General features: G+C 42.7%; 1 protein-coding gene across 23 annotated transcripts in view; it reads left to right on the forward strand.

The window, feature by feature from the left end:
• Window positions 1-25,677, forward strand: part of Mitf (melanocyte inducing transcription factor) — a 213,232-nt gene that overhangs the window by 83,388 nt on the left and 104,167 nt on the right. The window contains exon 1 of one of the 23 annotated variants that reach the window (XM_087656058.1): window positions 6,444-6,740. The gene's annotated coding sequence lies outside the window, so the exon portion shown is untranslated. 23 annotated transcript variants of the gene reach the window in all.

Here is a 25,677-nt window from a genome sequence, read left to right on the forward strand (position 1 = left end):
AAGTTTATTTAAAATGATTTTTGGTATACATATAATTCCACTCTCCTTAAAGACTTAAAGAATTCACACACTAGTCAGTAGATCTGGTTGTATATTGTTATATAAAGAATTAAAATGACTAATCCTGGGCACTAGAGATCACAGAGCATCTTCAGCCATTTGTAGAGTTAGTATATACTTTGATTTTATGAGCATTTATGTAGGGAACATAGGTAGTATAAAATGGCAGAACCATTTAAGAAACTGTTGAAAATTCTGTTGTTGTCCCAAGCCAACATTCACTGAATGACTTAAAAAAGAAAAAAGAAAAACAGAAAGAGACTCAAGCCATTGACTCAAGCAACACACTTTAAGAATCAAATATTCTAACATAATACAATTCAAAGGTAATATTAATTGATACCTGCTGACGAAGATCAGTGAAATATATTACAAGTCTTTGTTTTCAATAATTAAACCATATGCTTCTAAAATAGCAGAACATTTTGTATGTACGGGAAAAACCTCACAATTCATAAAGGCAGGAGTCTCAAACATGAGCAGCATTCCTTGGCATCACGTGGCACGACGGCACGTGTAGTGCAAACCGCACTGACTGTGTGCCCAGAACAGAGGCTGCCATGAAGTTCCATGCTCACTGTGGGCGAGCACTGCCAGGAACACCTCTGGCTCTTTATGCATTTGATCCTCAATTCAACTTTGTTATTGTGCATTCAGTAACCTTTTACCGTTGGCAACTTTTTCATGTCCCAAACATTTGTCATGTGACCCTGTTTGGGTGATGATGACCCGCCATCTAAGAATCTGGGTTGTAGACTAATTTCCAAAAGGCACTTTGGATTTTTTTTCACCCATTCGACAACTATTGGTTGAGCATTTAGTTTGTGGTAGAAACTGTGTTGTGCACTGAGACTTTAGTAGTAACAGAATAAACAAATAATTTTATCTAAAATGAAATAAATCCAAGTGTGTAAATATGTATAGACACATGGACATACCCACATAGAACTACAAACTGGTGGGTTCCCTTCCCGGGTTGCTGGATCATGTCCATTTTGTCTGCTATTGCATGCATTCATCTTTACTGGGGGTTTTAAGAATCTTCCCGACACAATCTTGTATCTAAGCACTGTGACAGATGACATATGTCTCAGCTCATAACTGTGGGGTCAGCCCTTAGAGCATCAGTCCTCAAAGATGACCTCCTGGCTTTGATGAGAACATTGAAACAAGGGCTTCCTCAGACACTGGGGAAGCCCCGCCATTCCCCAGGCCACCTTACTGTCCTCACACCGCACAGGGATAGGTAAAGTAAAGGTGTTCTTTGGTGCAGTGGGGACTGTGCTCATCTGCAGGATCAAGTTCTAGCTCTGTCCAGGCGGAATGTCCGGGAGGTGTTAACCTCTAACCCAAAGTGGTATTGGGGAATGTAGTGTTCAGAATGGGGGCCCTTTTGATTGCACCAGATTCTGCAAGCGGTTCTGCCAAAGCTGGAGACTCATGGGTGTACAGTGGCTTAAAGAGCCGTCTACAGTTTGACCCGTTATCCACCCTGGAATGACTTCTTTATTTTTTTCACTCATATGCCTGTGCTGTAGCTGGACTGAACTCCCCACCGCTCAAGCAGTAATGCATCCCATCCAGATAGTCTCTGCTTAGAAGACCTGACTTCTAACCATACCCTGAGCTTATTTGCTTTCTGCCCTTACACCTTTGCTCCATAATTACTCTCCGGGGCTACACTCCCATCCCTTCATCCCTTAGTTGCCTCAGTTTGACCTTGCTGTTGTTCTGAGCCCTTGCTACCCTTACCTTCACGGAGTCTATTATCGGGTTTATTTATATTCTTCTCCCAATCCTATCACTTCATAGCGGTGGAGACCTTACCCTCTCTGTTCATTTCAGTACATTGAGCAGCACAAGAGCTGTGCGGTGCAGCAGATGCTTAGCTTTGTGTGAGCAATGGAAAGTACGACTCTTACCTGTTAGAACATATAACCCGGAACTTAACTAAACGCGCCTCCTTAGCTGGGGTTCCTTACATTTCTCTAAAGCAGGGGTTTCCAGCCTGTGGGCTGCAACCCCTTTAGCAAACCTCTCTCTCTCCAAAAAAAATTTTTTTAGATTAATTCATAACAGTAGCAAAATCACCATTATGAGTAGCAACTCACCATAATACAAGGAGCTGAATTAAAGGGTTGCTACATTAGGAAGGTTGAGAACTACTGCCCTAAAAGGACTTCCATCCCACTGTCTGTGACTCTCTGGTTTTACGTTGCCATAATCTTTGCTGTATCTGTTTCCCTTTATCCTCCCAGCTTTAGCTAGCCCCCTGTGGCATTTCCAACCTGGTATTTTTAACTCTACTTGGTCTTACCTTATCCTAGGACTCAGAAGGAATTGGAGGAGACATGTTAGCTGTCCCCTCTCTGTCTCTCCTCTCTTCTGGACAGTGGGATAGTGCTGCTGAGCTCTGCAGAATTGCTAGAGGGTGAAATGAGGTGATGCGTATGCCATGGCCAGCACAGTGCTTGCTGTAAATATTGACCGGTGATGCGCATGGAGTCACCTAAGGTACAGGTCGGCATGATGCCTGGCAGGAGGTAGGCGAGGGTAAGTGGCAGCTGTCAGCACTTGCATACCCCCACCCCTTATTACCTTGACCAATGAATGATATGCCTGCTCTCAGAGAGTCAGCACAAAGGAGGACACTCGCAGACAATTTCAAAGACACCCAAGAGTTGGCTTGGTTTTTCTTTTCTTGTCTTTCTCTTCCTTGTTTCTTCTCTTTTCCATGCTACATGTGACTAGTTTTTCTTTCCTCGTCATACACAGGAAGGTCTATTAGATCCAAAACCTACCTGTGGCTGTGTGCTATGACACTGGTCGTGAGGGCAGACATTGTAATCCAGTCTTTTTTTTTTTTTTTTGTGAGTGTCTCTCATTAAGTAACTCACCCAGATCCTCAAGATGTATTTGCACGCGTACTCCTTGATGACCTGGGTTTCTAGCTATGATTTCATTTTTATGAGGTGTTTCAGGGAGCTACCCTGCACATTTGGGGATGTCTGAGTTATTTGCCTGCCCTCTTTGCCCCTCTATGCTAGGTTAGTAAAGCTTTCTCAACTTGAACCTGCCAATTACTCAGTCAGCAAATGTTTATTAAGTTTGTCCATGGAGGAATGGCAGAATGACAGAGTAAAAGGCAAGCTTTAGAAAGGTTAATCTTGGGTTGTGGGTGTAACTGGAGGGGGCTTTGCAAAGGCAGCAGGGAGTGGTGAATACAGATGACACTCAGCCAGAGGCAGAGCAAATCAAGGCTCACAGGGTGGTGTCTGCGTGTGTGTGTGTGTGTGTGTGTGTGTGTGTGTGTGTGAATGTCTTTTTATGTATATGTATGTATGAATGAATGTATGAATGTTTTATGTGTGTTTATATGAATGTATATATACATATGTGTATAAATGAATGTATGTATGTATGTATGTATGCGCATGTATGTATGAATGTCCTGACTATATGTATATAGGTATGAATGTCCTGTCTGTATGTATATATGTATGAATGAATGAATGTATGCATGTATGAATGTGTATGTATGTATGTATGTATGTATGTGTGTATATATGTTTGTGTATATGTGTATATGCCCTTAGTCCCAGGGTCCAGCCAGTCCCTCAGAGCAAGTGTCTTAATTTACATTTCATCAGCAGCAATGACCTGGGGTTTTGCTTGGTCCTCGATCTTGCCAATACTTGGTTTTAATTGCTTCAAGATCTAAGCAAGTAAATACAGTATCCATACCCTGACCCCACCCTGTTCTTTCCTAACTCCTGTGGAGCTGGGCTGGGCAGTCCCTGGTTCAGTCTCTTCTGAGGTCATAAACAGATGGTAGTGGCCAGGCGTTCATTGGTGCTGGGTTTGCGTCCCTGCTTATTACATTTTTCCATCTCCAGGTTAGGGCTGGGATGGGGCAAGGCAAAGAATCCTCTTATTCAGGGTCATGCAATTTGGTCCTGCAAAGGAGTGGGCAACTCTTTATCAAGTGGCTAGTGACTAGGTTAAGACGTGCTCCATTTTTATGGGCTGTTTCATTTTCTGTAATCTGGTCTTTCCTTTAGCGTTCATTCTTGGACAGGCTTGTCCTTCGCCCTCCTGTCTTCCAGTGCACTCTATCCTTATTTCCTGTGTCACACCCTGCAGCCCCTTCACAGCCCTTTCCCTGTTCACACCGTGTTCAGTTTTTGGCTGATTCGCTTCTTGTATAGACACCATCCCCAGCCTCTGACACTTAAGCAAAGGTCTGTGATAACCAACCACTCGGGCATCTCTGCTGCTCTGTGGAACACCCAGTAGGAGAGCTCTTGATATCAGTAAAATCTGTGTTATAGACTAAATACCACTTTAGTATAAACATAACCTGAAAGTGGGACTTTAAGCAAAGTGTATTTCAAATCTGGGACAAGCTTATAGTGAGAGTTGCTTATGATTTTTCTGAACCTCAGATTGGACTGGACATATGATAGTATCCTTTGTTAGACCAGCCAGACCCATGAACTTGTATTTGGCTGAGGGTGTCGCAGATCACAGATGCTCAGGGCGTGTCTGAATGAGCAAAGAATGACCACCTCAAAGAATGTATTTCTTTATTCTGAGCAGCTATTTCATAGCTATGAGAGGCGCAGCTAATGCAGTATGTGTGTCCTTGGGCCTGGAGTCAGTTAATGTAACTGGGGAATTGGAGGTTGCAGTCTTTGACTTTCAGGTCATGATCAGATCTCTGCACTATATCACTCTGCCTCACTTCATTAAAAGAACTTTCCTTCTCTGGCCATCAGATTTCCTGGCTATATTTTAAGCTGGACTCTCCCAGTAAGCCCAAAGAGAGTTTAAAGGACTCCCAGAAGCCCTGGAGCCCTGTGAAGCCCAAGAGTAAGGTAGCGATGTGCAGTAAGGAGCAAGGCAGTAGCACGGCACTCCTGGGCCCATGGGGATAATGGATGTTGTCCGTGGACACACAGACTGGCACATACGTTATTGATATCCTTCTAATGCTGCCACACAGCAAAGCCCCGCTGCCAAAGCTTCCCAGCTACACTCTTGTCTTCCCCTACCAGTGAACATGCCACACTGCTGGTTCTAGCTTTCCTGAGTGACCAAGCTTAAGGCCCCTACATGCAGGGCAGTGAGAGGATGGAGACCTCTGACTTCCAATGCCAAAGCTATCTCTGATTCCTTGTAAACTCATGAAAAGAGAGTTTTGTTTTTGTTTTTCTCCTAGGAAATGCCTTAAAGGTGCTGAGGAGACTAAATGAAAACATGTGTCCACATGGCACCAACATAAAATTACTACAGTAGCACCATGCCTTGTAATGTTTTCTTGGACAAACCATTGTTTTTTTAACACTAGAGAGTTATATGTGTATTTGTGTGTGCATATGTGCATACATGTGTGCGCATGCATGCATGTGTATGCATGCATGTATGCATGTGTATGTGTGTGTGTGTGTGTGTGTGTGTGTGTGTGTGTGTTTGCATATGGCCAAGCTGGTACACAAAGGATGTGTTTGATACATTCATGAGTAAAGCTTTTTAGCACTCTGCATGGTGAGGTACAATAGTGGCTTTAATTCTGTCTGAATTGTGGTCAAAATTTCCCTTTATGAATGTATATGATGAAACAGCTGAAGAATTCAAAACTTAGTTCACTAACCGAGTAAAAGTATAGGTCAGACATCCCTATTCACAGTTCTGAAATCAGAAGGTCCCCTAGAATGTTGAAGGATGTTGATTTTTTTTCTGATATGTTTTTTGGCCTAGCCTAAGTTGACAGAAGGTCATTTATAAGCTTTATTATCACACTTAGTTTAATATTCATGTTTTCTAGAAGAAATATTAGTGTGCTTGATTACAGATATTGCTTTGATCTCAATGAAAATATGCTATTGTTTGTGACCCCTGTTACCCTCATAACATCTGGAATATTGTTATGTTCAATACTTGTCAGTCTACAGGGTTTTAGTGCTTTTAAAGAATGTGACTTTGTTTGTCTATGCATTTGTGTGTGTGTGTGTGTGTGTGTGTGTGTGTGTGTGTGTACCTCCAGGAGATATATACATAGAAAATTCTAGAAGGATAGACTACTCAGGTTTTAATGCAAAGATCAAGTGGAGAGACTATGAAAAATTGATCTAAGCCTCAGATTCAGTATTTCTAATAACTATTGTAATCAAACAATATTGACATTTTTAATGCAAGGAGAGAGAAGAGGGTTGAATAGCTATTTAATACGACTTAGGAAAATGGCAGGCATATAAACTTTCAAATCAAAGTTGATTTGTCTGCCAAGCCATGCCTTCATATATTAGTTCAATATTTCTGCCTGCTGACAGAGAGCCAGAAAAAAATTATACACAAAACGGGCAGCTTCCTTCCTCTCGGACAAGGACAGGGAATTGACATCAGCAAAACACCAGTAATTTCACTAAAGAAAATACATAAAAGCACATAAAAATTCAGTGAGTAAATGAAACTGCCCTTCCTAGTGATGGGTTTGGCATCTTTTATGAAGTCGCCGCGATTACTCATCCACCATACATTTGCAGAAGTTCTTTTTCAAAAGCCAGATACACAGGCTGTCATAGGGGTTAGTAGGTGGATGGGAAGATTAAGCCCAGTGAGGTTACATATCTTGTCAACAGGCTGTGCTTCTGTGTCAGCCTATGGGATGGCTTCCCACGGTAAGTCTGATTTTGCTTTCTCTTATGGATAAGTGGCAGAGAACATCTGGGCAGTCGCCTTTTGCATGGGTTGTGTACGTCACTGATTTCTTTAGTGAGAAGGGCGTTTAACGGACCCCAGCATATTCTGGGGTTCCTGTTTCCTTGCTCCATCCTGTTGATTTTTAGAGTCTGGTGCTTGAGTGTTGAAAAGCAAGGGACTCTGCAAGATCGCATGTAAACATGGAGCTGGTGTGGGGAGTGGTAGGGTTGAGCTGCAGAGCCTCGTGTCCCCTACCAGGCATTTTCTTGTTAGTGTGGCACACTGCTTGAGCTTGTTTTTTTAAAAAATGAGTTTAGCCATGGTTTGTTTTCCTGAGTGGTGACCACTGGTGCTTTGTGACACAGAGCAATGGTTCCAACTTTTCTTTCATACTGGAAACATTTCATATGCCTGTCAATGTGAAGTCAGTTTGTTTATTTCTTTTTTGAACTTATAATAATTTTAAGCATGACCTTAAGTCCCTTGGTTCTGACTTCAGAGGACGTTGGCTTTTGGGGTCAGACAAAGTGAGGGTTGGCCACGCCGTTACAAATGAGCTTTGTAGTAATTACTGCTGAGATCATAAAATGCTGCTTTCCCACTGGATGTCAATGCTCCTTTTCATTATATAGTGCTAGGAACAAAATCATGTGATTTTTTTTTAAAGCTGAACTATAACCATGTTTGAAAGGCAGTTTTCATTTTGTGGCTTTTTTTTTCCTTCCCCCTTTCCGGTGTCTAGTACAGCCAAGGATTTTCTCTTCTTGTCTCTTTTTTGACACTCTACTGAGTAATCAATTCTGAGTTACTTCTCAATAGAAGAGCCTGCTTACCTTCTTATCCATGATGGATGTTCTCCTTCCCCACTTCCTCTCCAGCAATGGACCCAAGCCCTGACTTTACCCAATGGCTTATCCAAAAGGCAATGGTAGCTGAATGGAGGCTCAGCAGGGAGGTCAACCTTGATTCTGGTGACTGATATCCAGTATCTCAAAAGAGAACTCAGGTCTGTAAATATAGAACTGTTTCTACAGAGACAGGTTCAAAAGTGTCAGAGAATTTCAGTTGATCGTTTAACAAGTGAAGACATTTCCATGAGGACCTTTACAAAGTAAAATACTGAACTTCTAGTACTGAGTCTCACATAAAATTAGTTGCTTCCTTTGGGCCCTGTGACCCTGTGCCAAGAGTGGTGGGAAGTTGTGTGGCTGGACTCTCTGGAGTATCAGTAGCTCTTAGATGTTTACAGTGACACAAATGTATCTAATTCAGCTGGTCGGTAGTTGAGGAGCTTTCTCAGGCATGGGATGGAAACTGTAAAGAGATTTTTACTAGGCTCAGGGTGACTTCAGAATACCCTGGGTCATGGCCATTACCTGTCCTTGAGAAGAGGGTTCTGTTTTCCCTGTCCTTAGGTGGAAGGTGAGCTTTGGAACAAATTTCTCGAACACAGCCACTCTAGGAAAGTTGTTGTAGGCACAAGGGGGGGAGTGTCCTGTAACATTTTCAAAAGTTACTGACTGGATTCAGCTAAGCAATGCATCCATTCTGTCATATACGGAGATGCTTTGAAAGGGCAGGAATCTTGACAGAAGGCCATACTCACATCCAGATGCTGTTGGGATAAGGAGACATTGTCTTCACTGAGAGAAGCTATAGCATCAAATATGGAGGCAACACTTGAAGGCATAGAATGTAACACTGTAATTTCCTAGAGTTCTTCCTTCACCATTCTTAGACAGTAACAGTGACTGACTGAGCAGCGTTTCTTAAATGAGAGAGAAATCAAGTACAGTTTCAGAGCTGGCAAATACATGAATGGGTTGCCACTCTATTTTAATCCTAATTTTTGTGACAGGCTTTCCTGTAGCCCAGGGTGACTTCAGCTTTACTACCTAAATGAGGGTGATCTTGAACCTCTGACTTCTGAGTCTCCCGCCTCTGCCTCTTGAAGGCTAGAGTTGCAGTCTTGCACTACCACATATAGTTTATAGATGCTGGAATCAAACTTAGGGCTCTGTGCATGCAAGGCCAGCATTCTGGCAGTTGTGCTGTATCCCCAGCCCTTCAGCCTTTTTTGACATCATCTTGCAGTCTTTATTTCTATTTAATTCTTAGTGTCTCGTCTAGAAGCAATATGGGGGGAACCCCACACAGTTTTTCATGCTGAGATGTGTGTGTTATCTATAGAACATATAACTTATTCAGAAGAAGGATATTTAGGCTAAATAAAACATTCCCATATTATATGTAATATATACAAATGCATATATATTAATATAGGTATATATTTCCATAGCTATGTATGTATTGTATGTCTTTCCACACAATTTACTACAGCCTTTAGTCTCTCTCTCTCTCTCTCTCTCTCTCTCTCTCTCTCTCAAAATAACCATACTGAAAGATGAAAAAAGGAAGGAAAATAGTGGTTAGTCAACCTGATGTTTTTAATGTGTGTATTTACTACTTAAAAATATTCAGATGCAGCTGTATTTTATGTAGTTAATTTTGGTGGTACAGTGTTTTCGATGATGGCAGACAGAAGGCCAGGAGGCAATTGTTGAAGCTGTAATTTGCAGAAACTTAACAATACAAGTCCATTTTCTTTTCTGAATGTGCTATTTATATAATTTATATTTTTAACAAATCTTAGAGCTAGAATGAAAATAGTAATTAATCTTAAGAGTAAAAAAAAAGTTACAGCTAGAACAAATTTGGAAACTAAGAAATTCTCTTGGTTAGGCCTACTCCGTGGAACACTCTTGTTTCTCTCACAGAGCCTGAAGCTGAGCAGATATCACATGCTCAGCCAATAATGAGAGGCTGGTCAGGTGGGTGATATAACATGCCTCTTTCCTCTCAGGAAAGCCTACTGCTCTTAGGAGTAGCATTTTGGGTGTAGAGCTGAGTTAAGAGAAACAGGTTAAGTATTTTAAGCCATCATCAAAGAGCAGTGAAGACACATTGTCCATAGCAGGTCACAGAAAAGGGCCAGAGGGAGGGTTGAGAAGATCACATGGGGATGCTGAGTAAGGCAGACTTGGTTCGTATTTCGCTCACTTTTAGTTCCTCTAGTGAGCAAACACACAGTCTGGAGGATGACACTTTTGTGGTACAGAGCACACTTACTTAAAAGCTTATTTAACATGTTCTCTCTAACAGAGTTCATGAGTTCACACACTTGAACTGGTGCCCATTTGTATCTAACAGCTTTTGGTTGAGTTTGCATTCTAGCAAAATTCACATTAAAACATTTTACATAATTTTCTAGTTCCTTCAGTTATGCTCTAGTGCAACACATTTTTAAAAATTAGTTTTGCTCCTCTGTGTTTGCGTGTGTGTGTGCATGCATGTGTGTGTATGCGTGTGTTTGTGCCTTTGTGAGTTTATGTGTACTACATGTATGCAGGTAAGCATGGAGGCTGGAGGGTGTTGGTTCTGGAGTTATTGGCAACCATAATCCTCCTGATGTGAGTTCTGGGAACCAAACCTGACTTCTTTTTTGGTAAGAGCAGTATGGGCCCCTGAGTGATAAGACACCATAACTCTGTAGCCCGATACAGTTTTTTAAAGTCACCATCTGTGCAAAATGATGCAATTGCATAGATGCACATAGATGTTTTTCTATCAAACTAGAAGTACAATATTTAAAATCTTTTCTTTTAAATGAGAAGACAGGAGCCTAATAAGAGTAGTTGCTCTGTTTATGGTTGTTCGTGGGTTAAACAGTGCACCAAACACAATAAACTTGGTACCTGGCCTTGCCTATGACTGAGGGGTTGCCTACTACTGTGGTCCCATTTGAGTTGTTACAGAGCCATACAAGGCAGCTTATCTGAAGTTGGATGTAGTGGGTATAGCACCACCTGTGGTAAACTGAGGCAGCCAGTGTGTGTTTTCAGTGTGCTTTTGTGCTTTCTGTACTGCCGGATGGGTGTACTTTTCTGTGGTCACCACGTGGTTCTGTGGGCAAACCCACACTTGCTGTGGTTCTCCTGCTGTTCTCAGACACTTGTGTGGGGCAGCGCATTTCCCAAACCACACTGTGGCAGAACGGACTGCCTGTGCGTGAGATGAAGCTTAGCTGTGCTTGTTCTAGTTGTGACAAGAGCCCAGTTTGGAAACAGCCTCCCCATCATTACTCATTGCTTCAAGCCTTGCAGGAAGCATCGCTGTGTGGTACTAAACTCCACCATGCTTTAGTTCATGACCTGGAACAGACGCGGAACAACATGACTTTTGTGGAGACCTTCAGCCCTGCCCGTGTATTCTCCCTTGGCATGTAACTGGAGACCTGCCAAGCTCTTCTGCTCCTACATCCAGTTCCCTTACCAGATGGGCTCTCCAGTCAAGCAAGTGGCCTTGGACTTGAAGTGTCATGAAATAACGCACTCCAGGTCCCTGTCTGGAAGTCCAACCTTGGTCTTAGTGCAACTCAATTCTTCTAAACGCTGCCAGGAAAACCTGAAGTTCACATAGTCTCAAAGAAAGAGGTCCCTTGTTCCTCCTGAACACCTTACCACAGATAGGGAGCAAGAGCGTGGCATTTGAAATGTTTAAGGGAAGCTTGGGAGTTTTATATCAAAAAGTAATCACTTAAGGGAAATACACTGCAGAGTCTGTGTCTAAGCCCTCCAGATGAGCAGAGGTTTTGATCATGAGATATGCCTGAGATATCTTCCTACCTGCCCACCACTTACATAGTGTAAACTAAATTACATTTTGCACTATCCCCCACTGTCATTGGAGATCATCACAACGTAGGGATTTATAATGCTGATTTGTGTGGTGCCTGCCTTGTGGGTTTTACGAAGTCCTCTTTATGACTGTTGGGAGAAGTGTCTCTGGCTTCAATACCACAAATGACTGTGTTCCTGCACAGCTTTGGCCTTCTGCTTTATGGGGATAGTTAGTCATGTAACCGATCCTATCTCCTTCCTCTTTATGGTCACAGACATGTTTGCTTTGACCCACACATTGAGTTGGGGGGGGGACTCAAAAGAAAAATCACTTGCCAACACGGGAACATGGGAATGAAATTTCCTACCAGTATATTTAATTGACCAGAATTTATTCAAACACCAGGTCTGCCCACATTGAACTCTTATATTCACGGTGACTCTTGGGTTCAGTCAGGAAGTAGTGCCCTTTCCCTAAAAATAGAGAAGGCTGTCTTCAGTCGCCTTAGCTAACTTCCCCTGCCTTGTCCTGCAAGATGCTGGACTCATAGGTCCTCTGGCTTAGAAAGCAACTTGGGATTCACCTCAGGAAGCCATGCAGGCTCCTCTTGAGATCGTCCCTTTCTTCTCCTGAATTACCTTCCATTCATCCAGTCCTATTACTGTCTGCCCTTGTTCTTTTATCTTGGGACACTACATGTTCTTTCTACAACAAGCATTTAAATCTTTTGAGAAGAGATAAATAAGAGAATAGATAAGCAAAAATAGGAAAGCAACTTTCTTTATGAAGCCATTTTATTTTTACTTTTGCCTGGTAAGTTTGGAAGCATTTCAGTGTTTTTCCTGTGACCTCTTTTTTTAGCATACTTGATTCTAGTACTATTCAAGAGTTGGCAATTTTTTGTGTATGTGTGTTTACTTTTTCAAGTTTTCTCAATTGCAATTGCATGGTTTCCTTCCTTCCTACCATCCCTGCTCCCTTCTGTTCCTTCCCTCCCTCCTTCACCCCTTCTTCCCTTTCTTACTTTTTCTCTAGTCCTTATGGAGACTGATTAAACTTGAGTTTGTTTTCGTCGCATCTACCCTGACATACTACTTTGGTTTTAGGGCTAGAACAGTGAATAAAATGGACAAGAATATATACAGTATCAGAGATCACATACTGTCAGGAATGGGGTTGGAAAGAAACAAAAAAAAAAAGAGGGGGTTTCTGTTTAATTTGAGGTTAATGGGTTAAGCTTCAACACTAGAGTTTCTTCTGAGCAGGGTTTTGAATTAACAATAGAGTGAACTGTGCAGACACTTAGGGAGGGACACCATGGCCCAGAGGGATAGCAGCAAGGGTAAAGCACTCCCCTTTGAGGAGAGAGCATCCTGAGTCTGGCCCGAGGTGTCTCTTTTATTCTGGATGTTGCCTCCATCAAGACTGTCAGGAGAGAGGCCTCTGGTGTCACTATCACACATAATCATGCTTCTACACAGCCTTGGCTTTTTGACCTGGTAGGATGGGCTTGTACCCTCTGGACCATGTCTGTAAACTTATTTCACCCCTTGAAGGCCACACCTTTCCTGCTGCTTTGTATTCTGGGCCAACTCTGGTCACTGGTCCTCGGTAAGAGTTTAGTAAATATTTGTGCAATTAATGACTGGACATCAATAGTTTTAGAAGAATAGCAAGCCTCTCCATAGAGACCACTAAGCTATGTTCTTACAGGTGTGGTAAAGCCTTGTCTTTGATCTATAGTCGGGGCCCTTATCTATTGTGCCACTGGCCTACTCACATGTCCTTGTGGTGATTACAGTTTTTACACTTAGCAAGGCACATCTACAAATAATCTTGGTGATTTGTCATCTAAGAAAGGACCTGAGGGTCTCTGCTTGTCACTAGTGTAATGGATTAGGAGTTCATCCTCCAGGATTAACCACTTATTGGTCATTGTGAGAGCTAGACTGAGGCTGACCATGTCTTTGTTTTCTCTGTTGTTTGTCATTTGCGTATCTCAACTTATAGCAGAGAACTTGTGAGCTGTGGGTAGGAACCTAACACATATCAAAGAATAACTAGTGTTCAAGCATGCTCACATCTTCGTGCTCTTATAGAGCAACATTGTATCCACCTTGGAAAAAAATATACATTCTGTGATAGTCTTCCAAAGATACCACAGAAGGAGGGAATACTGGAAGGTTAAATGAGCATAGAGGCCAGGCCTTTATGACACATATAGCACACCTCCCTTGCCCTAACTCCTTACGGTTTTTTTTTGTTTGTTTGATTGTTTGTTTTTTGTTTTCTGTTTTTCCCCTCTCCATGCAGAGGGAAGCGGGTCAGGGCTGGTAAGGACAGAACATTGTTTAATGGTAACCATTTTGTTCATAAATTGTGGTTACATCAACAGGAGTGTGAAAAGAATTCTCCAGATAAATGGACTCTTGGTGGGGTTAGCAGCCTCCTTTCCTGTCACATGCACGTGTGACTGGTGTCAGAGGGATAGTCAGGCCTGCTTCAGAAAGCAAGCGTCTTTGGTTTGTCTGAATGCACCTTAAGGATTGCTTTGGCACCATGTCTTGAGACCTCACCTGGTTCTCTAAAAACCACGTGGGAATCCCTTCCTCAGAGGGATCCCTGCTTGGCTGTGGTAAGACATTGGCATTTTACAATTATGCCATTGCCATCTCCATGTGGTATGTAGCTCATTCCCTCGCACTCTCGGTCAGGGATGCTAGAAATTTTTATCCCATGGCCACTCCTTCCCTCAGTCCCTATGTCGGGAACAGATTCCTCTTCCTGCCCTAGAAAATTGGATTTTCTGCATTTTTTTTTCTGGTAGATGAAATCAAACTCCTTTGTTTCCCTGATTTTGCAGGAACACAGATCTGAAGAGGGAGGAAGGGAGGTGACTAAATAACAGTAACTTGGTTAGAGGGCGCTGTGGAATCCTTACACTTCCTTCCATGGGTGCTTTGAAGCAAGGAGGCATGGTGACTTTGCAGATCAGGTCCAGGTAGATGAGAGACAGAAGTAGATAGATAGCCTACTACCTTTCTTGGGAAGACGAAATGGCTATGTCTTCACATTACTTCATTTTTCCTCAACTCACTCTGTGACAGTATTACTCTGGCAGACATTGGCTGGCCATGGAACATTTGAAAGAGCAAAGGTCTCATGAATGGTCTATGTGTCACCATGGCTGTAGAGTCAAAACAAATCGTCCTTCATGTGTTCCCTGAAGCACTCCAGAATGGATTCCAGCTTTGGCGTCAGCCCCTTTGATCACATTGTTAACTGAAAACAAACTATTACTGAAAACATAGTGGTAAGGAAACATTGAACAGACATTTGTGTCACTCTGTTTTCTCCGTTCCCGTGGTATCCTCAGATGGTAACACACATTGATAACTGAGTGTGGAAAGTCTTCTAAAAAATTTATCTTCTTGAGTCTTCTTATGAACATGATGTTACTGACATAATCAATGCCGTCTCATTAGCTTTTAATAGTGAAATCCATTCTCACTGAAGAGTGGATCCTGGTGTTAATAAAGAACCTGTCACGGATACCCCAAAGACTCGTAATTCCCCTTTTATGTATCATTCACCTCATGCTTCGGTGCTGATGAGAGTAAGCCATGGGGTGAGTTTACTAGGAGAGTATTTGAGAGTCTCCATTTACCTGGAAACATTCTGGCAAACGATCCTGGTGAAGTGCTCTGAATGTAGAAGGGTGGAGCTAGTTTTGGTGAAGCCATGCCAGCCTCAGTCTCCAGTGATGCGGCTGACGATGGTGATGGTGTTTTTAATGGAGAAGGCTACAGTGTATCGGATTCTTAGGTTCGAATGTTCGTCCCAAGTACATGTGAGACACTGTTCCCTGCGCCATGGCACAGCCTGTGGATGGGACTGTTCTTCTTTCCATTTTGTATATGAGGAAACAGAGGGGTTGAATAGGCTCCCTTTGGGGGCACAGCTCATGAGAGGGGAGGAGCTTGGCCATGAAGTTCCTTTTATCTACTCCTCACCACATCCTTTCCACAGGTCAGAAACTCACGCCTCAGATATGTCTGTGGCCTGAACCAATCCCCGCTCCACTCCGCCTCCTCCCTGGTATCTTTTGCCTGGAGCTTGCTTGCTGGAATGCTCGTCAGAGGTCCAGGCTCCTTCCAGCTTAGCCTCAGTGCATAGCTCAGTTTTCAAAACTTCGCTCCCTTTTGAATTCCTGGCAGTACACTGTCACTATTCAAGTAATGTGGGGAACACTAATGACCACGGCAAATATTCAGTGAGCTCTCCCTGATTATGCATGCATGCGTTTTCTCTGCAAGTGTGGTTTTTCTGTGAGTCTCTGAAAAGCGTTTGATCTAAGAGTTAAAGATACTGTTGCTGATAATTCTCTCACGAATGAGTACCCAGAGGCAAGCAACATGTCTTCTTAGTTCTTTCTGTGGGTGGCTTTAACAATACTGTATTTTCTGAGTGTCTGGAGAGATGGATATATTTACTTGTAGACTGTGATTTAAGGAACAGAGGATGTGGATTCAACTGTGCCTTGGGTTGAAAACTGTTTCATGAGTAATCTCTCAAAACGACATTGTCTTCATTGAGAGAAGGACATCATAATGGTATGAAAGTTAAGGTGTAAACGGAGATTAAAATAAAGCATGCTATGTGTGGTGATCCATCGCGAACCTTCCATAAGCAACTAAGCTCCCTACTGCTGCTTCTGATTAAGTGTCTTTGACAAGGCGGGAAGGAAGAGCTTCTCACAAATTTCCTTTGGATTGTTACAGACTTACTGAAGGTTTCAGAGCATAAAACGTTTTCCTGTCACTCTTGAGTCTTAAAGGCTTTGAGTTACTGTTGATACAGTGGTGAGTACAGGGAGGTATGACCCTGAAATGTCATTCTCTTTTCCTGTGGCTGTGACCCTGGCCCTACCATGGCCCAGGCTTGACAGAAGGACACCCAAAGCACCATCTCCTAGAAACGTTGTGATCTGGGCACTCTGCCCCCGAGGATTCAGACATATGCTTTTTATGTTTAAATCAACAGAAAAAAGTGCAGCTGTAGTCACTGCTCTGCATAATTGTTGAAGCAGCCCTTTTTGTAGGATGCTCACAGGGTCCCCAAGTGTCAGATAGTCCTTCCGGCGTGTCACAGGTGTGTGTATTAGGGCAGATAAAAGTCAGCAGCCACTGGGCAGTGTCATTTGCTGACAAAGGAGTGGTGAATACTCTACATAAACCAGGGCATAAGATTGTGGTAGTTTGGCCACAAGGATCATGTCTGGCAAGAGGGAGCCACGTGAACGCTGCCTCAGTGGATGCTTCTGAACTCTACCCCCGTGATGAGCCACACCCACTCAACATAGAAAATGTCACTGATAGTCTCTCAACAGAATACCTTACAAGCCAAACGTTATTGATCCTGGGTCAGGTGTGCCTTTCCTGTAGTTTCTTTGTCATTACTGTCACTTGCAAACACTCCTACCCCTCTACCCCGCCACCAGTATTCAAGTACCTTTACTATGGCTCCAGACTAGAAACCATCCCGAATGTGCATTCCCTGGTAAATGATCAACCAGTTACAGTTCCAGGGAAATCTAATTAGCAATTAAAAGCAATAGACTCTGGATATCTGCACCCTTGTGGGGAACTCTCAAATCGTTTGTCAAGGCAAGAAAGCCAATTCCAGAGGCTATATATGTTCTGGCTGGAGATGTTGGTAGAGCGCTTGTACAGCAAAGCCCCGGGTTTGATCCCCAGCACCACATAAACCAAGTGTGGGGGCTCACACCTCTAAGTCCACAGCTTAGGAACTGGAGGCATCCTCAGTTCTGTAATGAATGGTTTCTGGGAGATAGTGCTCAGGGGAGACCTGACTACCTCTAGGCAAGCACAAAGGAGTGGCTGTCCTAAACCTTGACTGTGGGGATGATGGTTATTGGACTATACATTTCTACTTTATAGAACCACACACCAAGAAAGGGCAAATGTGAATGACTAGAGATGACAACTGAATAGTACTAATGGCATGATGCTAGCTACTAAAGAAGGTGTTCCGAAAGAAATGCTTTAGAAGTGTAATGCATGTAATTTAAATTCTGTAAATGGTATGTTAGTGCCATAAGATACTTGCTGCCTAGTCACAGTAACGTTTTGCTCCTGGGAACCTTAGAGGAAATCCTCAACTCAGGAACTGCATGGTGTCTCATTGTCCTTTAACAAATAAGCCCAAGATGAAAGGTAACTTCAGGTCGTAATTCTCTGATGAGCATTGGCTATTGGGTGAATACAGAGTAGTTAATACTAGGGAGTTATTGTTGAGAAAGTGAGAAAGGTTTGTCCACCAATAATCTTAAAGAAACATAAAGAAGAAAGAGATCAATTAATATTTGGTTCAGGAAATGAGGAAGGTTTGCCAAGGAATGAAGTTGAGGAATAGATTAATTTTAAAGTATTTTAAGAGGATTTTTGTTGAACTTTTACATTCGATTAAAACATTTTTCAAAGTTTAAATTTTATGGGTATATAAGTGTTTTCTTGCATGTATGCCTATGTATGACACATGAGCCCCTGGAGGCCAGAAGAGGGTATAGGTCCTCTGGAACTGGCATCACAGACAGTTGTAAGCTGCCATGTGGGTTCTGGGAATTTAACTTGTGTCTTCTGAGAGAGCAGCAATTGACCTTGATTACTGAGCCTGATCCTCTATCCTGAACCATAGTATCTTACAAAGTAGTCAAATCTTGTATTCACTTCTTGATACATTTTCAGCGCGTTAGCAGTGCCCAGTGTGAGACCGAGTGGATCAGCACCCTTTTGGAACCCTTCAGTACTCCTTACTCTAAATAACGACACTCTCCTCCCCATTTCTTGTGTTTACATGTTCGTATGGATGGGTATACATACATGTGCAGGTGTATGTGCATGTGAATAGTTGTGGATGGAGACTGGAGGGCAATGCCAGGTGTCTTCCTTAATTGATTCCTGCCTTATTCTTGAGACAGAATCTCTCAGTAAACCTGGAGCTCATTGGTTTGACTTGACTGCCTGGGCAGTGGGCTCCCAGTGTCTGTTTTTGTCTGCCCTGTGCCTCCCATGTGCTATAGTTGAAGGTGCATATTGCCGGTGCCCAGCTTATATGCGTGTGGTAGAGATCTGAACTCCATGTGCTGACTTCTAACAGCACAGATTAATGCTTGTGTGAGTTTTATTTAACTATGTAAATCAAATCATACAGACTGTACTGTCATATCTGAATGATTTTGTTCATCTGTATGTGTGTGAATTCACCTCTTGACACGCCAACTAGAGCAATCTGAAAAGAGGGAATTAAGATTGAGAAAATGCCTCCATAAGATCTAGCTGTAAAGCAGTTATTAGTTAGTGAACAATGGGGGAACATGGGCTCAGCCCATGGTTTGTGCTACTATCTCTGGTTCTGGGTTCTAAAGTAAATCAGGCTGGGCAAGCCAGGGGAGCAAGCCAATATGTAGCTCCCCTCCATGGCCCTTGCATCGGTTCCTGTCTCCAGGTAACTGTCCTGTTTGAGGTTCTGTCCTGACTTCCTTCAGTGATGAACAGCAATGTGGAAGTGTAAGCCAAAGAAACCCTTTCCTGCCCACCTTGCTTTCTGGTCATGGAGTTTCACTGTAGCAACAGAAACCCAAGCTAAGACATGATGGTCATAGTAACCCATGGTATGGCATTGCCATGTGTGGATGCCAGTATCAATGGGTTCTGTACTGTGCTGCGGGACTGGACACCTCTGCTCTTGTCCAGCTTGGGTAGATAACAGGAACCATTTGAAAAAGGCTTTGGATACATTTAGACACTCAACTGGATGGTCCTGCTGCTCTGTTCCCCACTCATACAGGTTAGCACATCTGTCTTACTTTGCTGGACATTGGGACAGAAACAGAGTGTGAGTACATAAAGGGGGTTCCTAGCAATAGAGTGACCTCAGTGAGCATGCACAGCTAGACTTAGAGCATGATGTACAGCCCATGTCGACTGGAGTCAGTAAGTCTAGGGAGGTAGGTTGGCTCTTGATTGGCCGGCAAAACAAAACATTTGAAATTCTTTCACTATTTATTGGTGAGCCATTAATTGCCTGAGTACAGCCATCCCCCACCTAGGAAAGGATCTGTAGGCACAGGCAGGGTAGTGCAGCGGTCCAGGTTAGAGCTGGATCATGTCAGAATAACTGAGGAACCGATGAAACACAAGTTTTGGTTACTGTCAGATAGGTATGATACATGCTGCTCCCTGGGAGATGAGGTGCATTTGACATGTGGCATTTTAGGTAGCTATATGATGTCACTATTGCCCCTTTTAATGTCTTTAGTGACTCTTTATATCTCATTTTCTCCCTATCCTTACTCCCCTTTCTGGATTAAATATATTTTCTCCCTCCCTCTTTTCCTCCCTCCCTCCCTTCGTCCCTCCCTTCTTCCCTTTTCTCACACTGTAGTCCAAGCTGGCCTGGAATTCAGTATGTAATTCTGGAGTTCACTTGTTGGCTGTGAACTCATGGCAATCCTCCTGCTTCAGCCTCTGGACAGATGTGAGCCACCACACCTGTCTTATTATTAAATATATCTTACATGTAGAAAAGCATCCAAAGCCCATTCATTTACTGAAGAATAATGAAATGACTACTTGTGCACATGCCACACTTCTTAATGTAGAACACACTCCCCACAGAGTTAACTCCCTGCTGAGTATTGTCCTGCTCACTCCTTCGCTTCTTATTATAGTCTAAGTCATTGGATCCAATCCTAAACCATGGCTTCATCTTTCAGCTCCGGGAATCACATGACAGTGCTCTATGATTTCTTTTTCTCATTCAGTGTTTGTTTGGACTATACAGAGGACATTCGAGCTGTGGCTCACTAGTGTGTCACTGGTCCACCGTATGGATAATTCTCAGTTTATTGACCCTATCTCTCCTCACCTTTAGTTGCTGACACGCTGACCCACATATTGTGGCATGTGTGATAGACTCGTCCATTCATGCTCTGTGTCCCATAAACCGAAAAGGCTATCCATAAACTCATTCAAACTTTTGGTTAATAATTTAACGTTTACAAAGACTTAAAAGGACTTTGTGTTCTGCATGGCAGACACCTCCATTTCCTCCTCCTCCTTTGCATCCTCCTTTGCTTATGTCTGTGTATGGTATGCATCGTGCGTATGAGCGCTCATATTGTACAGGCACACATGTTATGTGTATGTCTGAGTGCACATGTGTGCATGCACACATCTGCAAGCCTTAGCCTGCTCCTGGGGAGTCTTTCTTGATCACCCTCTGCTTTGTTCATTTAGGCAGCTTCTCACCGAGCTCAGGGCTCACCTTGTCAGCTAGTCTAGAGAACCTGCTTTAGGGACTCCCTATCCTTGCCTCTGGATATCTATATGGGTTTGGATGGTGCAAATCCTGGAGTCATCTCAGCCCTGCCATGTTTTCACGTGTGTTTTCTTTATAGTGGAGTCATCTGTGAGACTGTTTCTGCATTGCAGCACAGCCAGCAGCATCTCTGGCCTGCTCCATTGGTTGGTCCAATTGCACCCCTTCTCCATTTGAAAAACAAAAAAGTGTTGCAAGGCCTTTGTCCCCAGCATCTGTACCTTCTGTACAGGGAGTTTTGAGCTTGTGTCCCTGCTTCATCCCAGCCCCAGGCGGTGACTATGAGCAAGGATATTTCCTTCTGTCTTTGGCAGTGCATTTTTCCTGTCCTGGTGATGGATGGTTACAAGTGCCTGTTGCTATGTTCTCGTGGATCATAGGCCTTCCTTTTTCTGAATAACTTCGATCCTGGTTCACTTTGTGGTTCTGGTGAGACCACATACTCATGTTCATATTTAGAGTGAACAAATATATATTTCTTGGACTGGTCAGTTTAAATGGCAATAATAAATACATGGTAGTAAAATATGTTAAAATGCCCACGTGATGTCCATGTCTGAAATGCACATTTAAAACCTTTACTTTTATGTGTATGGGATTTTACCTGCATGTATATCTGTGCAGCATGTGTGTTGCCAGTGCCTGAAGAGGCCAGAAAAGACATTAGGTTCCCGAGTCTGGACATGTAGACCATTGCGAATCTTATGTAGGTGCTGAGAATCGAATGTAGGTCCTCTGGAGCAGTAGGCAGTGCTCTTACCGACAGAGCCATCTCTATAGCCCCTGAAGCATACATCTTATAGCACTGATTCTTTGCCATCTGTTTGGGTCGCGTTCCAGCATTGTGGCATGTCCATGGTTCACAGGCTACCTGCAGCTAAGGATCACTATGGATTGTAGCCCAACGCAAAACCCCAAAACTTATTTTCAAGATTTTATTTTTTAAGTTATGTGCATATGTATATGTGTGGGCATATGCACATAAATACAGGACTCTGTGGTGCCCAGAGAGACCTTTGGAGTACCTGGAGTTTGAGGAAGCTGTGAACTGCTCTGCATGGGGAGTGGTCTGTGGGGGTCCTAACCAAAGGAGTTTTCTGTAAGAGCAGAATATGTTCTTAATTGCTAAGGTATCTCTCAAGCCTCCAATCATAAACTACTTTTAAAATATTCTGTGGATTTTTAAAAAACTCAATTGTGTGGTTCTTGAGTACAGAATTTGTGCATAACAATATTATATTTCAGAGTTGAAGGCTGCATAAGATATTTTTACCTGAAAAATAGGATGAAACATGTAAATTAAAATGTGTTTAAATATTACCTTGCTTTTCTAAACTCTGTGTGTGAATTCCCCTTACCCTCACCCGCTCAGGTACAACAGGAAGCCTGTCCATGAACCCCAAAGTATTGTAAAATTAGCTCCATGTATTGTATCACTAGCGGGAGGAATCATTTCAGAGGATGCCTTTTAATAATTCATCATGAAATTACAAGGATTTGAACCAAACCCAAACCCAACCATTAACTAAATGCATATCTCAGAAGGAAACATAGACAGTGTCACCAGAGAGATCTTCAAAGACTAAACCATGCTCCCTTGCCTCAGCTAATAGTGTGTCCTCACAAGCTTGGGGTCTTCTCCTCAGGGCAGAGGTCCTGTTGCAGGCTCTGTCAGCGCCACTGCGTGTCACTTCCATTGTGAAACTCTCAGTCCTCCTTGGCAGGACCCCACACTTCTGGCATGGAATTCTATCTTCAAGTCCCTCTCATTTTCCACAGTGAGTGAGAGATTAGGGCTAAGCCCGTCTGCGACCACGTCAGAACCCTGCATGTCTCTCTTTTATCACACTGAAATTCTTCATAGCTGTTGGTGTCCCACTACTGTGCAGAAGGCCACTATTTCTGGGCTGTGTTTAATCTTGCCCCCCCTCCCCCGAAAGATTCTGGCACATTCTTCATTTCTCTGAATTGTTTCTCAGACTCCAGCTATTCCCCTGCTAAGTTCCTTGCTTTTGCTTCTAGAAAAAGTGTAACACTTCAAATACTGAACATAATTTGAGGGAGTGTTATATAGTGGTTAGACACAAGCACAAGTCCATGTAAAGCAAATATAATGAAATTGAAGAAAGTGTTCAGATAAGGTATGTGGTCTGGGACACCCAGAGGCCCGAGCTTTGTGCTTAACAATGGGCAAGTGTTGAGAGGCTGAAACACATTAGCATCGGAAATGTTGCCCGAGATGAAAGAATTCTCAAAGGCCCCTTTCAGTGTGTGACTCCAAGGTTACTTAGTGTGGAGTCAGTGTGTCCGGATTTGAGACTACGTTGAACTGCTCACTTAGGAGCCCTCCCTCAGGACTGACTTTGCAGGGGGAATCTGTTAAGCTTCAAAGACCATGCTTTTCTTCGGAACCCACCTACAATCATTCATTTTCTCACACTTTTCCCCATTAACATGTGTAAACTGTCTCTTAGGTACAAGGACTTCTTTTATTTACATTTAAAACTTATTTATTTCTGCATGTGTTTGTGGCACAGCATGCATGTGGGGGTCAGGAGACAACTTGCAGGAATCTGTTGTCTTTTTTTATTTTTTAACCACATGGGTCCCAGGACTGGATTTTGGTGCTTGAAAGAAGGCTCCTTTACCTACCAAGCAGTCCAGCTCTGCTTTATAAAACACATCATTGCAATTTCACATTTCCCCAGGCCCCCTTTAAAGCAGGTGATTTAAGGGCATCAGTGTTTCCTAGTTCCCTTCTAATAACTACCATTACTTTAACTCTTGGTCACTGTGAATATTCAGGAAAGGCTGCCAAACTCTTCTGTGTTGTTTTACAAAGTCAGATCCTGGCCACGGGTAGCTGAGAAAGCAGCATGCTAATGAATTAATCATTTAACCCACTGCCCAGTGGCTGCTGAGTATCTCCCTGGTGGAACTGGAGTCCATGGGTAGAGAGTGGAGGGGTAAACTGAACAGATATGGTCCATGCCTTCACGGAATGCAGAAATCCAGTCGGGCCTGGGTTAGGGTCAGGAATGAAGGGACTCCAGCCCCAGGTTCTAATTTTAGGACTGCTTCCCTCTTTTGATCCTTGAGTGGCTTTCGTAAACATGAGACAGAGGGCTGTGGGCTGTGGAGCGGCAGAGCCCAGCTCTGTGCTCCATTCATGTGTTCATATTTGGAAAGTCTCCTTATTTCCTGCTTCCTCGCCGCCTTTGTTTAAGTAAAGAGATTGCATCGCCATGAGATATAATCTGCAAATTTGAGGTACAGTATGGCAGTTCCACATCTGTCTCTCCTTCTGCTCAACTTTCAGATAAGCCAAAGATATGATCTTACTTACTGCCCACCCGTCCCCCACTCCCCAGTTTTTCCAATTCCCTAATAACACAGCAAGAAATGATGACTGGACCCAGTATTAGGAAGATGATCTCTTTATTAATAGCAATATCATTGTGAGTAGTGACAATTATAGACTATGCAATTCCCAAGCTATCTCTTTAAACCAGTAAGTGATTAGTGTTAACATTAAACATTGCTGCTAAGACTCTCTGTCTGTGGCACAATTCTGACATATGTCAGGCATGTCACCTAGAACCTGAGCTGTAGCAGGTGCTCAATTATTTGTTGAGCCTATGACCCTATGAGTTTTAATAAGAGTATTTTAATTTTTCTACCTTTTATTCATAATTTTGTTATTATTTAAACACAAATCATCATTTTAGCATTGGAGGCCAGAAAAACTTAGATTAATATAATTATTAGTTCTATATCTTCAGCCTGGTCTGCAGTATCTGTACATTATGAGTATTAAATAACTATTCACAGGAGAGACAAGCAGCCTTGCTGGGCACTAGATAAAGAGCCTGAAGTTTAACATTTATAACGAAGATGTATTTTTTCCTTTCTGACTTTTCACGGCAGTACTGTTTAAAATTATACAGACTGTTAATTTAAAATATTGGTTATTTTAACTTTTACTATCAACATAAATGTATGGCTTGATTATAGCAGGACTCCCTAGAGTGTGAATCAGGTACAGAGAGCTAATATGTATCCAGTTTATTATGAATGATTGGATTTAATCAACAGACAGGAAGGATTTCTGTGCAAATATTATTTTCCCCAATTTAAATCCTGTTTGCTCAGCATAACTGCAGCAGATGTCATCAGTACAGGAATGAGAGTATTTGAGCTGCTTCAAGTAGTTGGGCAATTTGACTACGAACACAGATTTGGGGTAAGGTGATCTACCGAATGCAGACAGTCCAGAGAGGTGTTTTGACCAGTTTTGAATCATACTAGTTTGCTATTTAAGACAAGATTTCCCACTTGACTTCCAGTTTTATGTTTATATAATAAAAATATAAATTATAAGCATAGCTGACACACAGAGCCAGAGAAGAAGGCTTCTGCCAGAATTTAGTCTGCAGCTGAGCCAGCCATGACATACTTAAATGGTAGCAGCAGTTACAGAGGGCTACCACTGTTGTGGGTCTTACTTATCCACTAGGATTATTACATCACACTTCCACTGCGTCCCTTCTTCAGTTCTATTCTACTTTTATGTGTATAAGGGTTTTGCATCCACGTGTGTATTTGCTCTAAATTGTCCTTGGCACCCATGGGACCTGGAAGAGGGCACTGAATCTGCAAAAGCTGAGTTAGGATGATTGTGAGCTTCTGTGTGGTGGTGAGAACCTCACAGTGGTTCCTTTGCAAGAGCATGGGGTGCTTCTCACTACTCAGCTATCTCTCTGGTCTCACTGGCCCTGTCTTGAACTTCCATATATTTTGGCTACATGGAGTCACTTCAAACATCAGGTTTAG

Source organism: Rattus norvegicus, chromosome 4 (assembly GCF_021556685.1).
Source record: "Rattus norvegicus strain SHRSP/BbbUtx chromosome 4, alternate assembly SHRSP_T2T, whole genome shotgun sequence".
Taxonomy (NCBI): domain Eukaryota; kingdom Metazoa; phylum Chordata; class Mammalia; order Rodentia; family Muridae; genus Rattus; species Rattus norvegicus.